Consider the following 17,124-nt stretch of genomic DNA (forward strand, 5'->3'; position numbering starts at 1 on the left):
CCCATCATGTTTATTTTATTTTTACTACTGTATTTACTTTTCTAATAGAATTGTTAATATTTAAATGTTTATAGTTTTGTGTTTTTTTGGGATAGTTTTCTTTTTTGCCTTTTCACAACAGTTTCAATTAATATTCTTTTTAGATGTTAATGTATTTTAAGCGTTAAATGTACAGGTTTTGGATGTTTTTTGTTTTTTTTGTCTTTTTAGTGTCTTGTTGCATCTACATTTTTGTTTTCTTGTAAATGTCTTGGTTCACAAAATGATTTAATTGTTAAAATTTTCTTTCTCTCCTGACCAAATCAACATGTCTTTGGAAACCAAGCTTTCCAAAACAAATAACGACCACTCAAAGTTGGTCTCTAAATTGTGTAATTTTCAATAGTTTTCATCCAGTCAGAATGTTAGCTTATTATTCATAGCATTGTTCTAGTAAAGTGCTTTACTGTAGAGTGTACAGTATTTGTTTAAAACTATATCTTTATTTGTATAATGCTTTAAATTATACAAATGTGCTTTCTTTAAAATATGACCTAATATGACTTAAGTATAGTTTGGCAAGAGGTGGTCTTTGTAAATCACACTTGAAGGCATTTCATTTGACACTTGATGCTGCTGAAATTATACAGATCCGAGTCCCTTTTTAAGATAAAATGGTCCTCGTGGAGACTACATTGAAGCATCTCTGCAGATTGAAAAGATGTCTCTAAACATCTTTACTGTTTGCTTAGAAATCCCCCCTTATTATATGAGATATGTCAGTCACTTGGAGAAAAGGGGTAAGGGAAGATTTGGATTCTATGCTCTGGTGCCTAAAGAACCATCTTTCTGCCTGAGAAAGGCACATGGGCTGGTGACTATTCAGACTACTTCACGAGCTACTCTCACATTATGGATCAAACATAGTGTGAGACTCAAGACTTTCACTGCAAATTTAAGTGTAGAAATATGTTTTCTTGGTAAGTTAACCCCAGGAGAGGTTAATTTATCATTTAAACGTTATGAGATTCATGTCTCACAGAGCTTTTCATACTCAGCCCTTGTGCCTTTCAAAAATCAATACAATCATCTCCCTTCTCAATACTCTCATTAACAGCAATGATCTATTTTTGTCTTTGTTTTATATCCTGTACATGTCATGTATAAAATGAGCTGAATTTTCTTTTCTTTTTTTTTTTTTTTAAATAAAACATAATTCAGGCTTAAGGCAAATTGAAAGGGTCTGTGTTCAGTGGTGGAGGAAGTACTGAAGCTTAGTACTTAAGAAAAAGTACACATATTTCAGTAAGACCTCAAAATGTCAGAAAAAACGTCATACGGCCGTAAAGCGTCAAAATCGGACAAAAAAAGTCAACATTTTTTTCGACCTCCAAAAGTCGTAAAAAATGTCATAGTATAGTAAGGCGTTTTTTTCGGGCAAAAAAAGTCAAAATTTTTTTCGACCTCCAAAAGTCGTAAAAAACGTCATAGTATAGTAAGGCGTTTTTTTCGGGCAAAAAAAGTCAAAATTTTTTTCGACCTCCAAAAGTCGTAAAAAACGTCATAGTATAGTAAGGGCTTTTTTTCGGGCAAAAAAAGTCAAAATTTTTTTCGACCTCAAAATGTCATAAAAAACGTCATAGTATAGTAAGGCGTTTTTTTCGGGCAAAAAAAGTCAACATTTTTTTCGACCTCGAAATGTCGTAAAAAACGTCATAGTATAGTAAGGCTTTTTTTCGGGCAAAAAAAGTCAAAAATTTTTTCGACCTCCAAAAGTCATAAAAAACGTCATAGTATAGTAAGGCGTTTTTTTCGGCCAAAAAAAGTCAAAATTTTTTTCGACCTCGAAATGTCATAAAAAACGTCATAGTATAGTATGGCGTCAAAATCGGCCAAAAAAAGTCAAAAATTTTTTCGACCTCAAAAAGTCATAAAAAACGTCATAGTATAGTAAGGCCTTTTTTTCGGGCAAAAAAAGTCAAAATTTTTTTCAACCTCCAAAAGTCATAAAAAACGTCATAGTATAGTAAGGGCTTTTTTTCGGCCAAAAAAAGTCAAAATTTTTTTCGACTTCAAAATGTCATAAAAAACGTCATAGTATAGTAAGGCGTTTTTTTCGGGCAAAAAAAGTCTAAATTTTTTTAGACCTCGAAATGTCATAAAAAACGTCATAGTATAGTATGGCGTCAAAATCGGCCAAAAAAAGTCAACATTTTTTTCGACCTCCAAAAGTCATAAAAAACGTCATAGTATAGTAAGGCGTTTTTTTCGGCCAAAAAAAGTCAAAATTTTTTTCGACCTCCAAAAGTCGTAAAAAACGTCATAGTATAGTAAGGCCTTTTTTTCGGGCAAAAAAAGTCAAAATTTTTTTCGACCTCCAAAAGTCATAAAAAACGTCATAGTATAGTAAGGCGTTTTTTTCGGGCAAAAAAAGTCAAACATTTTTTCGACCTCCAAAAGTCCTAAAAAACGTCATAGTATAGTAAGGGCTTTTTTTCGGGCAAAAAAAGTCAAAATTTTTTTCGACCTCGAAATGTCGTAAAAAACGTCATAGTATAGTAAGGCGTTTTTTTCGGCCAAAAAAAGTCAAAATTTTTTTCGACCTCAAAATGTCATAAAAAACGTCATAGTATAGTATGGCGTCAAAATTGGCCAAAAAAAGTCAAAAATTTTTTCGACCTCAAAAAGTCATAAAAAACGTCATAGTATAGTAAGGCGTTTTTTTCGGGCAAAAAAAGTCAAAAATTTTTTCGACCTCCAAAAGTCATAAAAAACGTCATAGTATAGTAAGGCGTTTTTTTCGGGCAAAAAAAGTCAAAATTTTTTTCGACCTCGAAATGTCATAAAAAACGTCATAGTATAGTATGGCGTCAAAATCGGCCAAAAAAAGTCAACATTTTTTTTGACCTCCAAAAGTCATAAAAAACGTCATAGTATAGTAAGGCGTTTTTTTCGGCCAAAAAAAGTCAAAAATTTTTTCGACCTCCAAAAGTCGTAAAAAACGTCATAGTATAGTAAGGCCTTTTTTTCAGGCAAAAAAAGTCAAAATTTTTTTCGACCTCCAAAAGTCATAAAAAACGTCATAGTATAGTAAGGCGTTTTTTTCGGGCAAAAAAAGTCAAACATTTTTTCGACCTCCAAAAGTCATAAAAAACGTCATAGTATAGTAAGGCGTTTTTTTCGGCCAAAAAAAGTCAAAAATTTTTTCGACCTCGAAATGTCATAAAAAACGTCATAGTATAGTATGGCGTCAAAATCGGCCAAAAAAAGTCAAAAAATTTTTCTACCTCAAAAAGTCATAAAAAACGTCATAGTATAGTAAGGCGTCAAAATTGGACAAAAAAAGTCAAACATTTTTTTGACCTCAAAATGTCGTAAAAAACGTCATAGTATAGTAAGGCGTTTTTTTCGGGCAAAAAAAGTCAAAAATTTTTTCGACCTCCAAAAGTCATAAAAAACGTCATAGTATAGTAAGGTGTTTTTTTCGGGCAAAAAAAGTCAAAAATTTTTTCGACCTCGAAATGTCATAAAAAACGTCATAGTATAGTATGGCGTCAAAATCGGCCAAAAAAAGTCAACATTTTTTTCGACCTCCAAAAGTCATAAAAAACGTCATAGTATAGTAAGGCGTTTTTTTCGGGCAAAAAAAGTCAAAAAATTTTTCTACCTCAAAAAGTCATAAAAAACGTCATAGTATAGTAAGGCGTTTTTTTCGGGCAAAAAAAGTCAAAATTTTTTTCAACCTCCAAAGGTCATAAAAAACGTCATAGTATAGTAAGGCGTTTTTTTCGGGCAAAAAAAGTCAAAAATTTTTTCAACCTCCAAAAGTCATAAAAAACGTCATAGCATAGCAAGGCGATTTTTGCGGGCAAAAAAAGTCAAAATTTTTTTCGACCTCAAAATTTCATAAAAAACATCATAGTATAGTAAGGCGTTTTTTTCGGGCAAAAAAAGTCAAAATTTTTTTCGACCTCCAAAAGTCGTAAAACACGTCATAGTATAGTAAGGCGTTTTTTTCGGGCAAAAAAAGTCAAAAAATTTTTTCGACCTCCAAAAGTCGTAAAAAACGTCATAGTATAGTAAGGCGTTTTTTTCGGGCAAAAAAAGTCAACATTTTTTTCGACCTCGAAATGTCGTAAAAAACGTCATAGTATAGTAAGGCGTTTTTTTCGGGCAAAAAAAGTCTAAATTTTTTTCGAACTCCAAAAGTCGTAAAAAACGTCATAGTATAGTAAGGCGTTTTTTTCAGGCAAAAAAAGTCAAAAAAATTTTCGACCTCCAAAAGTCATAAAAAACGTCATAGTATAGTAAGGCGTTTTTTTCGGCCAAAAAAAGTCAAAATTTTTTTCGACCTCAAAATGTCATAAAAAACGTCATAGTATAGTATGGCGTCAAAATCGGCCAAAAAAAGTCAAAAAATTTTTCTACCTCAAAAAGTCATAAAAAACGTCATAGTATAGTAAGGCGTTTTTTTCAGGCAAAAAAAGTCAAAAAAATTTTCGACCTCCAAAAGTCATAAAAAACGTCATAGTATAGTAAGGCGTTTTTTTCGGGCAAAAAAAGTCAAAATTTTTTTCGACCTCAAAATGTCATAAAAAACGTCATAGTATAGTAAGGCGTTTCTTTCGGGCAAAAAAAGTCAAAAATTTTTTCGACCTCCAAAAGTCATAAAAAACGTCATAGTATAGTATGGCGTCAAAATTGGCCAAAAAAAGTCAAAAATTTTTTCGACCTCAAAAAGTCATAAAAAACGTCATAGTATAGTAAGGCGTTTTTTTCGGGCAAAAAAAGTCAAAAATTTTTTCGACCTCCAAAAGTCATAAAAAACGTCATAGTATAGTAAGGCGTTTTTTTCGGGCAAAAAAAGTCAAAATTTGTTTCGACCTCGAAATGTCATAAAAAACGTCATAGTATAGTATGGTGTCAAAATCGGCCAAAAAAAGTCAACATTTTTTTCGACCTCCAAAAGTCATAAAAAACGTCATAGTATAGTAAGGCGTTTTTTTCGGGCAAAAAAAGTCAAAATTTTTTTCGACCTCCAAAAGTCGTAAAAAACGTCATAGTATAGTAAGGCCTTTTTTTCGGGCAAAAAAAGTCAAAATTTTTTTCGACCTCCAAAAGTCGTAAAAAACGTCATAGTATAGTAAGGCGTTTTTTTCAGGCAAAAAAAGTCAAAAAATTTTTCGACCTCAAAAAGTCATAAAAAACGTCATAGTATAGTAAGGCGTTTTTTTCGGGCAAAAAAAGTCAAAATTTTTTTCAACCTCCAAAGGTCATAAAAAACGTCATAGTATAGTAAGGCGTTTTTTTCGGGCAAAAAAAGTCAAAATTTTTTTCAACCTCCAAAAGTCATAAAAAACGTCATAGCATAGCAAGGCGTTTTTTGCGGGCAAAAAAAGTCAAAATTTTTTTCGACCTCAAAATTTCATAAAAAACATCATAGTATAGTAAGGCGTTTTTTTCGGGCAAAAAAAGTAAAAATTTTTTTCGACCTCCAAAAGTCGTAAAACACGTCATAGTATAGTAAGGCGTTTTTTTCGGGCAAAAAAAGTCAAAAAATTTTTTCGACCTCCAAAAGTCGTAAAAAACGTCATAGTATAGTAAGGCGTTTTTTTCGGGCAAAAAAAGTCAACATTTTTTTCGACCTCGAAATGTCGTAAAAAACGTCATAGTATAGTAAGGCGTTTTTTTCGGGCAAAAAAAGTCTAAATTTTTTTCGAACTCCAAAAGTCGTAAAAAACGTCATAGTATAGTAAGGCGTTTTTTTCAGGCAAAAAAAGTCAAAAAAATTTTCGACCTCCAAAAGTCATAAAAAACGTCATAGTATAGTAAGGCGTTTTTTTCGGCCAAAAAAAGTCAAAATTTTTTTCGACCTCAAAATGTCATAAAAAACGTCATAGTATAGTATGGCGTCAAAATCGGCCAAAAAAAGTCAAAAAATTTTTCTACCTCAAAAAGTCATAAAAAACGTCATAGTATAGTAAGGCGTTTTTTTCAGGCAAAAAAAGTCAAAAAAATTTTCGACCTCAAAAAGTCATAAAAAACGTCATAGTATAGTAAGGCGTTTTTTTTCGGGCAAAAAAAGTCAAAATTTTTTTCGACCTCAAAATGTCATAAAAAACGTCATAGTATAGTAAGGCGTTTCTTTCGGGCAAAAAAAGTCAAAAATTTTTTCGACCTCCAAAAGTCGTAAAAAACATCATAGTATAGTATGGCGTCAAAATTGGCCAAAAAAAGTCAAAATTTTTTTCGACCTCCAAAAGTCATAAAAAACGTCATAGTATAGTAAGGCGTTTTTTTCGGCCAAAAAAAGTCAAAATTTTTTTCGACCTCGAAATGTCATAAAAAACGTCATAGTATAGTATGGCGTCAAAATCGGCCAAAAAAAGTCAACATTTTTTTCGACCTCCAAAAGTCATAAAAAACGTCATAGTATAGTAAGGCGTTTTTTTCGGCCAAAAAAAGTCAAAATTTTTTTCGACCTCCAAAAGTCGTAAAAAACGTCATAGTATAGTAAGGCGTTTTTTTCGGGCAAAAAAAGTCAAACATTTTTTCGACCTCCAAAAGTCATAAAAAACGTCATAGTATAGTAAGGCGTTTTTTTCGGCCAAAAAAAGTCAAAATTTTTTTCGACCTCGAAATGTCATAAAAAACGTCATAGTATAGTATGGCGTCAAAATCGGCCAAAAAAAATCAACATTTTTTTCGACCTCCAAAAGTCATAAAAAACGTCATAGTATAGCAAGGCCTTTTTTTCGGGCAAAAAAAGTCAAAATTTTTTTCGACCTCCAAAAGTCGTAAAAAACGTCATAGTATAGTAAGGGCTTTTTTCCGGCAAAAAAAGTCAAAATTTTTTTCGACCTCAAAATGTCATAAAAAACGTCATAGTATAGTAAGGCGTTTTTTTCGGGCAAAAAAAGTCAAAATTTTTTTCGACCTCAAAATGTCATAAAAAACGTCATAGTATAGTAAGGCGTTTCTTTCGGGCAAAAAAAGTCAAAAATTTTTTCGACCTCCAAAAGTCATAAAAAACATCATAGTATAGTATGGCGTCAAAATTGGCCAAAAAAAGTCAAAAATTTTTTCTACCTCAAAAAGTCATAAAAAACGTCATAGTATAGTAAGGCGTCAAAATTGGACAAAAAAAGTCAAACATTTTTTTGACCTCAAAATGTCGTAAAAAACGTCATAGTATAGTAAGGCGTTTTTTTCGGGCAAAAAAAGTCAAAAATTTTTTCGACCTCCAAAAGTCATAAAAAACGTCATAGTATAGTAAGGTGTTTTTTTCGGGCAAAAAAAGTCAAAATTTTTTTAGACCTCGAAATGTCATAAAAAACGTCATAGTATAGTATGGTGTCAAAATCGGCCAAAAAAAGTCAACATTTTTTTCGACCTCCAAAAGTCATAAAAAACGTCATAGTATAGTAAGGCCTTTTTTTCGGGCAAAAAAAGTCAAAAATTTTTTCGACCTCCAAAAGTCATAAAAAACATCATAGTATAGTATGGCGTCAAAATTGGCCAAAAAAAGTCAAAAATTTTTTCGACCTCAAAAAGTCATAAAAAACGTCATAGTATAGTAAGGCGTTTTTTTCGGGCAAAAAAAGTCAAAAATTTTTTCGACCTCCAAAAGTCATAAAAAACGTCATAGTATAGTAAGGCGTTTTTTTCGGGCAAAAAAAGTCAAAATTTGTTTCGACCTCGAAATGTCATAAAAAACATCATAGTATAGTATGGCGTCAAAATTGGCCAAAAAAAGTCAAAATTTTTTTCGACCTCCAAAAGTCATAAAAAACGTCATAGTATAGTAAGGCGTTTTTTTCGGGCACAAAAAGTCAAAATTTTTTTCGACCTCCAAAAGTCGTAAAAAACGTCATAGTATAGTAAGGCGTTTTTTTCGGGCAAAAAAAGTCAAAATTTTTTTCAACCTCCAAAGGTCATAAAAAACGTCATAGTATAGTAAGGCGTTTTTTTCGGGCAAAAAAAGTCAAAATTTTTTTCAACCTCCAAAAGTCATAAAAAACGTCATAGTATAGTAAGGCGTTTTTTGCGGGCAAAAAAAGTCAACATTTTTTTCGACCTCAAAATTTCATAAAAAACATCATAGTATAGTAAGGCGTTTTTTTCGGCCAAAAAAAGTCAAAATTTTTTTCGACCTCGAAATGTCATAAAAAACGTCATAGTATAGTATGGCGTCAAAATCGGCCAAAAAAAGTCAACATTTTTTTCGACCTCCAAAAGTCATAAAAAACGTCATAGTATAGTAAGGCCTTTTTTTCGGGCAAAAAAAGTTAAAATTTTTTTCAACCTCCAAAAGTCATAAAAAACGTCATAGTATAGTAAGGGCTTTTTTTCGGCCAAAAAAAGTCAAAATTTTTTTCGACTTCAAAATGTCATAAAAAACGTCATAGTATAGTAAGGCGTTTTTTTCGGGCAAAAAAAGTCAACATTTTTTTCGACCTCCAAAAGTCGTAAAAAACGTCATAGTATAGTAAGGCGTTTTTTTCGGGCAAAAAAAGTCTAAATTTTTTTCGACCTCCAAAAGTCGTAAAAAACGTCATAGTATAGTAAGGCGTTTTTTTCGGGCAAAAAAAGTCAAAATTTTTTTCGACCTCCAAAAGTCGTAAAAAACGTCATAGTATAGTAAGGGCTTTTTTTCGGGCAAAAAAAGTCAAAATTTTTTTCGACCTCAAAATGTCATAAAAAACGTCATAGTATAGTAAGGCGTTTTTTTCGGGCAAAAAAAGTCAACATTTTTTTCGACCTCGAAATGTCGTAAAAAACGTCATAGTATAGTAAGGCGTTTTTTTCGGGCAAAAAAAGTCTAAATTTTTTTCGAACTCCAAAAGTCATAAAAAACGTCATAGTATAGTAAGGCGTTTTTTTCGGGCAAAAAAAGTCAAAAAAATTTTCGACCTCCAAACGTCATAAAAAACGTCATAGTATAGTAAGGCGTTTTTTTCGGCCAAAAAAAGTCAAAATTTTTTTCGACCTCAAAATGTCATAAAAAACGTCATAGTATAGTATGGCGTCAAAATCGGCCAAAAAAAGTCAAAAAATTTTTCTACCTCAAAAAGTCATAAAAAACGTCATAGTATAGTAAGGCGTTTTTTTCGGGCAAAAAAAGTCAAAATTTTTTTCGACCTCAAAATGTCATAAAAAACGTCATAGTATAGTAAGGCGTTTCTTTCGGGCAAAAAAAGTCAAAAATTTTTTCGACCTCCAAAAGTCATAAAAAACATCATAGTATAGTATGGCGTCAAAATTGGCCAAAAAAAGTCAAAATTTTTTTCGACCTCCAAAAGTCATAAAAAACGTCATAGTATAGTAAGGCGTTTTTTTCGGCCAAAAAAAGTCAAAATTTTTTTCGACCTCGAAATGTCATAAAAAACGTCATAGTATAGTATGGCGTCAAAATCGGCCAAAAAAAGTCAAAATTTTTTTCGACCTCCAAAAGTCATAAAAAACGTCATAGTATAGTAAGGCGTTTTTTTCGGCCAAAAAAAGTCAAAATTTTTTTCGACCTCGAAATGTCATAAAAAACGTCATAGTATAGTATGGCGTCAAAATCGGCCAAAAAAAGTCAACATTTTTTTCGACCTCCAAAAGTCATAAAAAACGTCATAGTATAGTAAGGCGTTTTTTTCGGCCAAAAAAAGTCAAAATTTTTTTCGACCTCGAAATGTCATAAAAAACGTCATAGTATAGTATGGCGTCAAAATCGGCCAAAAAAAATCAACATTTTTTTCGACCTCCAAAAGTCATAAAAAACGTCATAGTATAGTAAGGCGTTTTTTTCGGGCAAAAAAAGTCAAAATTTGTTTCGACCTCGAAATGTCATAAAAAACGTCATAGTATAGTATGGCGTCAAAATCGGCCAAAAAAAGTCAAAATTTTTTTCGACCTCAAAATGTCATAAAAAACGTCATAGTATAGTAAGGCGTTTTTTTCGGCCAAAAAAAGTCAAAATATTTTTCGACCTCAAAAAGTCATAAAAAACGTCATAGTATAGTAAGGCGTCAAAATTGGACAAAAAAAGTCAAACATTTTTTTGACCTCAAAATGTCGTAAAAAACGTCATAGTATAGTAAGGCGTTTTTTTCGGGCAAAAAAAGTCAAAAATTTTTTCGACCTCCAAAAGTCATAAAAAACGTCATAGTATAGTAAGGCGTTTTTTTCGGGCAAAAAAAGTCAAAAAATTTTTCGACCTCCAAAAGTCGTAAAAAACGTCATAGTATAGTAAGGGCTTTTTTTCGGCCAAAAAAAGTCAAAAATTTTTTCGACCTCAAAAAGTCATAAAAAACGTCATAGTATAGTAAGGCGTTTTTTTCGGCCAAAAAAAGTCAAAAATTTTTTCGACCTCCAAAAGTCATAAAAAACATCATAGTATAGTATGGCGTCAAAATTGGCCAAAAAAAGTCAAAATTTTTTTCGACCTCAAAAAGTCATAAAAAACGTCATAGTATAGTAAGGCGTTTTTTTCGGGCAAAAAAAGTCAAAAATTTTTTCGACCTCCAAAAGTCATAAAAAACGTCATAGTATAGTAAGGCGTCAAAATTGGACAAAAAAAGTCAAACATTTTTTTGACCTCAAAATGTCATAAAAAACGTCATAGTATAGTATGGCGTCAAAATCGGACAAAAAAAGTCAAAATTTTTTTCGACCTCCAAAAGTCATAAAAAACGTCATAGTATAGTAAGGCGTTTTTTTCGGGCAAAAAAAGTCAAAATTTTTTTAGACCTCCAAAAGTCATAAAAAACGTCATAGTATAGTAAGGCGTTTTTTTCGGGCAAAAAAAGTCAAAAAATTTTTTGACCTCGAAATGTCATAAAAAACGTCATAGTATAGTATGGCGTCAAAATCGGACCAAAAAAGTCAAAATTTTTTTCGACCTCCAAAAGTCATAAAAAACGTCATAGTATAGTAAGGCGTTTTTTTCGGGCAAAAAAAGTCAAAATTTTTTTCGACCTCCAAAAGTCATAAAAAACGTCATAGTATAGTAAGGCGTTTTTTTCGGGCACAAAAAGTCTAAATTTTTTTCGACCTCCAAAAGTCATAAAAAACGTCATAGTATAGTAAGGCGTTTTTTTCGGGCACAAAAAGTCTAAATTTTTTTCGACCTCCAAAAGTCATAAAAAACGTCATAGTATAGTAAGGCGTTTTTTTTGGGCAAAAAAAGTCAAAATTTTTTTAGACCTCGAAATGTCATAAAAAACGTCATAGTATAGTAAGGCGTTTTTTTCGGGCAAAAAAAGTCAAATTTTTTTTCGACCTCCAAAAGTCATAAAAAACGTCATAGTATAGTAAGGCGTTTTTTTCGGGCAAAAAAAGTCAAAATTTTTTTCGACCTCCAAAAGTCATAAAAAACGTCATAGTATAGTAAGGCGTTTTTTTCGGGCAAAAAAAGTCAAAATTTTTTTCGACCTCCAAAAGTCATAAAAAACGTCATAGTATAGTAAGGCGTTTTTTTCGGCCAAAAAAAGTCAAAATTTTTTTCGACCTCCAAAAGTCATAAAAAACGTCATAGTATAGTAAGGCGTTTTTTTCGGCCAAAAAAAGTCAAAATTTTTTTAGACCTCGAAATGTCATAAAAAACGTCATAGTATAGTATGGCGTCAAAATCGGCCAAAAAAAGTCAAAATTTTTTTCGACCTCCAAAACTCATAAAAAACGTCATAGTATAGTAAGGCGTTTTTTTCGGGCAAAAAAAGTCAAAATTTTTTTCGACCTCCAAAAGTCATAAAAAACGTCATAGTATAGTAAGGCGTTTTTTTCTGGCAAAAAAAGTCAAAATTTTTTTCGACCTCCAAAAGTCATAAAAAACGTCATAGTATAGTAAGGCGTTTTTTTCGGGCACAAAAAGTCTAAATTTTTTTCGACCTCCAAAAGTCATAAAAAACGTCATAGTATAGTAAGGCGTTTTTTTCGGGCAAAAAAAGTCAAAATTTTTTTCGACCTCCAAAAGTCATAAAAAACGTCATAGTATAGTATGGCGTCAAAATCGGACAAAAAAAGTCAAAATTTTTTTCGACCTCCAAAACTCATAAAAAACGTCATAGTATAGTAAGGCGTTTTTTTCGGCCAAAAAAAGTCTAAATTTTTTTCGACCTCGAAATGTCATAAAAAACGTCATAGTATAGTATGGCGTCAAAATCGGCCAAAAAAAGTCAACATTTTTTTCGACCTCCAAAAGTCATAAAAAACGTCATAGTATAGTAAGGCGTTTTTTTCGGCCAAAAAAAGTCAAAATTTTTTTCGACCTCCAAAAGTCGTAAAAAACGTCATAGTATAGTAAGGCGTTTTTTTCGGGCAAAAAAAGTCAAACATTTTTTCGACCTCCAAAAGTCATAAAAAACGTCATAGTATAGTAAGGCGTTTTTTTCGGCCAAAAAAAGTCAAAATTTTTTTCGACCTCGAAATGTCATAAAAAACGTCATAGTATAGTATGGCGTCAAAATCGGCCAAAAAAAATCAACATTTTTTTCGACCTCCAAAAGTCATAAAAAACGTCATAGTATAGCAAGGCCTTTTTTTCGGGCAAAAAAAGTCAAAATTTTTTTCGACCTCCAAAAGTCGTAAAAAACGTCATAGTATAGTAAGGGCTTTTTTCCGGCAAAAAAAGTCAAAATTTTTTTCGACCTCAAAATGTCATAAAAAACGTCATAGTATAGTAAGGCGTTTTTTTCGGGCAAAAAAAGTCAACATTTTTTTCGACCTCCAAAAGTCGTAAAAAACGTCATAGTATAGTAAGGGCTTTTTTCCGGCAAAAAAAGTCAAAATTTTTTTCGACCTCAAAATGTCATAAAAAACGTCATAGTATAGTAAGGCGTTTTTTTCGGGCAAAAAAAGTCAACATTTTTTTCGACCTCGAAATGTCGTAAAAAACGTCATAGTATAGTAAGGCGTTTTTTTCGGGCAAAAAAAGTCTAAATTTTTTTCGAACTCCAAAAGTCATAAAAAACGTCATAGTATAGTAAGGCGTTTTTTTCGGCCAAAAAAAGTCAAAAAATTTTTCGACCTCCAAAAGTCAGAAAAAACGTCATAGTATAGTAAGGCGTTTTTTTCGGCCAAAAAAAGTCAAAATTTTTTTCGACCTCAAAATGTCATAAAAAACGTCATAGTATAGTATGGCGTCAAAATCGGCCAAAAAAAGTCAAAAAATTTTTCTACCTCAAAAAGTCATAAAAAACGTCATAGTATAGTAAGGCGTTTTTTTCGGGCAAAAAAAGTCAAAATTTTTTTCGACCTCAAAATGTCATAAAAAACGTCATAGTATAGTAAGGCGTTTCTTTCGGGCAAAAAAAGTCAAAAATTTTTTCGACCTCCAAAAGTCATAAAAAACATCATAGTATAGTATGGCGTCAAAATTGGCCAAAAAAAGTCAAAATATTTTTCGACCTCAAAAAGTCATAAAAAACGTCATAGTATAGTAAGGCGTCAAAATTGGACAAAAAAAGTCAAACATTTTTTTGACCTCAAAATGTCGTAAAAAACGTCATAGTATAGTAAGGCGTTTTTTTCGGGCAAAAAAAGTCAAAAATTTTTTCGACCTCCAAAAGTCATAAAAAACGTCATAGTATAGTAAGGCGTTTTTTTCGGGCAAAAAAAGTCAAAAAATTTTTCGACCTCCAAAAGTCGTAAAAAACGTCATAGTATAGTAAGGGCTTTTTTTCGGCCAAAAAAAGTCAAAAATTTTTTCGACCTCAAAAAGTCATAAAAAACGTCATAGTATAGTAAGGCGTTTTTTTCGGCCAAAAAAAGTCAAAAATTTTTTCGACCTCCAAAAGTCATAAAAAACATCATAGTATAGTATGGCGTCAAAATTGGCCAAAAAAAGTCAAAATTTTTTTCGACCTCAAAAAGTCATAAAAAACGTCATAGTATAGTAAGGCGTTTTTTTCGGGCAAAAAAAGTCAAAAATTTTTTCGACCTCCAAAAGTCATAAAAAACGTCATAGTATAGTAAGGTGTTTTTTTCGGGCAAAAAAAGTCAAAATTTTTTTCGACCTCGAAATGTCATAAAAAACGTCATAGTATAGTATGGCGTCAAAATCGGCCAAAAAAAGTCAAAAAATTTTTCTACCTCAAAAAGTCATAAAAAACGTCATAGCATAGTAGGCGTTTTTTTCGGGCAAAAAAAGTCAAAATTTTTTTCAACCTCCAAAGGTCATAAAAAACGTCATAGTATAGTAAGGCGTTTTTTTCGGCCAAAAAAAGTCAAAATTTTTTTCTACCTCAAAAAGTCATAAAAAACGTCATAGTATAGTAAGGCGTTTTTTTTGGGCAAAAAAAGTCAACATTTTTTTCGACCTCGAAATGTCGTAAAAAACGTCATAGTATAGTAAGGCGTTTTTTTCGGGCAAAAAAAGTCTAAATTTTTTTCGAACTCCAAAAGTCATAAAAAACGTCATAGTATAGTGAGGTGTTTTTTTCAGGCAAAAAAAGTCAAAAATTTTTTCGACCTCCAAAAGTCATAAAAAACGTCATAGTATAGTAAGGCGTTTTTTTCTGGCAAAAAAAGTCAAAATTTTTTTCGACCTCCAAAAGTCATAAAAAACGTCATAGTATAGTAAGGCGTTTTTTTCGGGCACAAAAAGTCTAAATTTTTTTCGACCTCCAAAAGTCATAAAAAACGTCATAGTATAGTAAGGCGTTTTTTTCGGGCAAAAAAAGTCAAAATTTTTTTCGACCTCCAAAAGTCATAAAAAACGTCATAGTATAGTATGGCGTCAAAATCGGACAAAAAAAGTCAAAATTTTTTTCGACCTCCAAAACTCATAAAAAACGTCATAGTATAGTAAGGCGTTTTTTTCGGCCAAAAAAAGTCTAAATTTTTTTCGACCTCGAAATGTCATAAAAAACGTCATAGTATAGTATGGCGTCAAAATCGGCCAAAAAAAGTCAACATTTTTTTCGACCTCCAAAAGTCATAAAAAACGTCATAGTATAATAAGGCGTTTTTTTCGGCCAAAAAAAGTCAAAATTTTTTTCGACCTCCAAAAGTCGTAAAAAACGTCATAGTATAGTAAGGCCTTTTTTTCGGGCAAAAAAACTAAAAAATTTTTTCGACCTCGAAATGTCATAAAAAACGTCATAGTATAGTATGGCGTCAAAATCGGCCAAAAAAAGTCAAAAAAATTTTCGACCTCCAAAAGTCATAAAAAACGTCATAGTATAGTAAGGCGTTTTTTTCGGGCAAAAAAAGTCAAAATTTTTTTAGACCTCGAAATGTCATAAAAAACGTCATAGTATAGTATGGCGTCAAAATCGGCCAAAAAAAGTCAAAATTTTTTTCGACCTCCAAAACTCATAAAAAACGTCATAGTATAGTAAGGCGTTTTTTTTTCGGGCAAAAAAAGTCAAAATTTTTTTAGACCTCGAAATGTCATAAAAAACGTCATAGTATAGTAAGGCATTTTTTTCGGGCACAAAAAGTCAAAAATTTTCAGCCTCAAAATGTTGTAAAAAACGTCATAGTATAGTAAGGCGTTTTTTTCGGGTAAAAAAGTCAAAAAAAATTTCGACCTCAGAATGTCATAAAAAACGTCATAGTATAGTATGGCGTCAAAATCGGACAAAAAAAGTCAAAATTTTTTTCGACCTCCAAAAGTCATAAAAAACGTCATAGTATAGTAAGGCGTTTTTTTCGGGTAAAAAAGTCAAAAATTTTTTCGACCTCAGAATGTCATAAAAAACGTCATAGTATAGTATGGCGTCAAAATCGGACAAAAAAAGTCAAAATTTTTTTCGACCTCCAAAAGTCATAAAAATCGTCATAGTATAGTAAGGCGTTTTTTTCGGCCAAAAAAAGTCAAAATTTTTTTAGACCTCGAAATGTCATAAAAAACGTCATAGTATAGTATGGCGTCAAAATCGGCCAAAAAAAGTCAAAAATTTTTTCGAGCTCCAAAAGTTATAAAAAACGTCATAGTATAGTAAGGCGTTTTTTTCGGGCAAAAAAAGTCAAAATTTTTTTAGACCTCGAAATGTCATAAAAAACGTCATAGTATAGTATGGCGTCAAAATCGGCCAAAAAAAGTCAAAATTTTTTTCGACCTCCAAAACTCATAAAAAACGTCATAGTATAGTAAGGCGTTTTTTTCGGGCAAAAAAAGTCAAAATTTTTTTCGACCTCCAAAAGTCATAAAAAACGTCATAGTATAGTAAGGCCTTTTTTTCGGGCAAAAAAAGTCAAAAATTTTTTAGACCTCGAAATGTCATAAAAAACGTCATAGTATAGTAAGGCCTTTTTTTCGGGCAAAAAAAGTCAACATTTTTTTCGACCTCAAAATGTCATAAAAAACGTCATAGTATAGTAAGGCGTTTTTTTCGGGCACAAAAAGTCAAAAAAATTTTCAGCCTCAAAATGTCGTAAAAAACGTCATAGTATAGTAAGGCGTTTTTTTCGGGTAAAAAAGTCAAAAAATTTTTCGACCTCAAAATGTCATAAAAAACGTCATAGTATAGTATGGCGTCAAAATCGGACAAAAAAAGTCAAAATTTTTTTCGACCTCCAAAAGTCATAAAAAACGTCATAGTATAGTAAGGCGTTTTTTTCGGGCAAAAAAAGTCAAAATTTTTTTAGACCTCGAAATGTCATAAAAAACGTCATAGTATAGTATGGCGTCAAAATCGGCCAAAAAAAGTCAAAATTTTTTTCGACCTCCAAAACTCATAAAAAACGTCATAGTATAGTAAGGCGTTTTTTTCGGGCAAAAAAAGTCCAAATTTTTTTCGACCTCCAAAAGTCATAAAAAACGTCATAGTATAGTAAGGCGTTTTTTTCTGGCAAAAAAAGTCAAAATTTTTTTCGACCTCCAAAACTCATAAAAAACGTCATAGTATAGTAAGGCGTTTTTTTCGGGCACAAAAAGTCTAAATTTTTTTCGACCTCCAAAAGTCATAAAAAACGTCATAGTATAGTAAGGCGTTTTTTTCGGGCAAAAAAAGTCAAAATTTTTTTCGACCTCCAAAAGTCATAAAAAACGTCATAGTATAGTATGGCGTCAAAATCGGACAAAAAAAGTCAAAATTTTTTTCGACCTCCAAAACTCATAAAAAACGTCATAGTATAGTAAGGCGTTTTTTTTTCGGGCAAAAAAATTCAAAATTTTTTTAGACCTCGTAATGTCATAAAAAAACGTCATAG

Source organism: Toxotes jaculatrix, chromosome 12 (genome assembly GCF_017976425.1).
Source record: "Toxotes jaculatrix isolate fToxJac2 chromosome 12, fToxJac2.pri, whole genome shotgun sequence".
NCBI classification, from domain to species: domain Eukaryota; kingdom Metazoa; phylum Chordata; class Actinopteri; family Toxotidae; genus Toxotes; species Toxotes jaculatrix.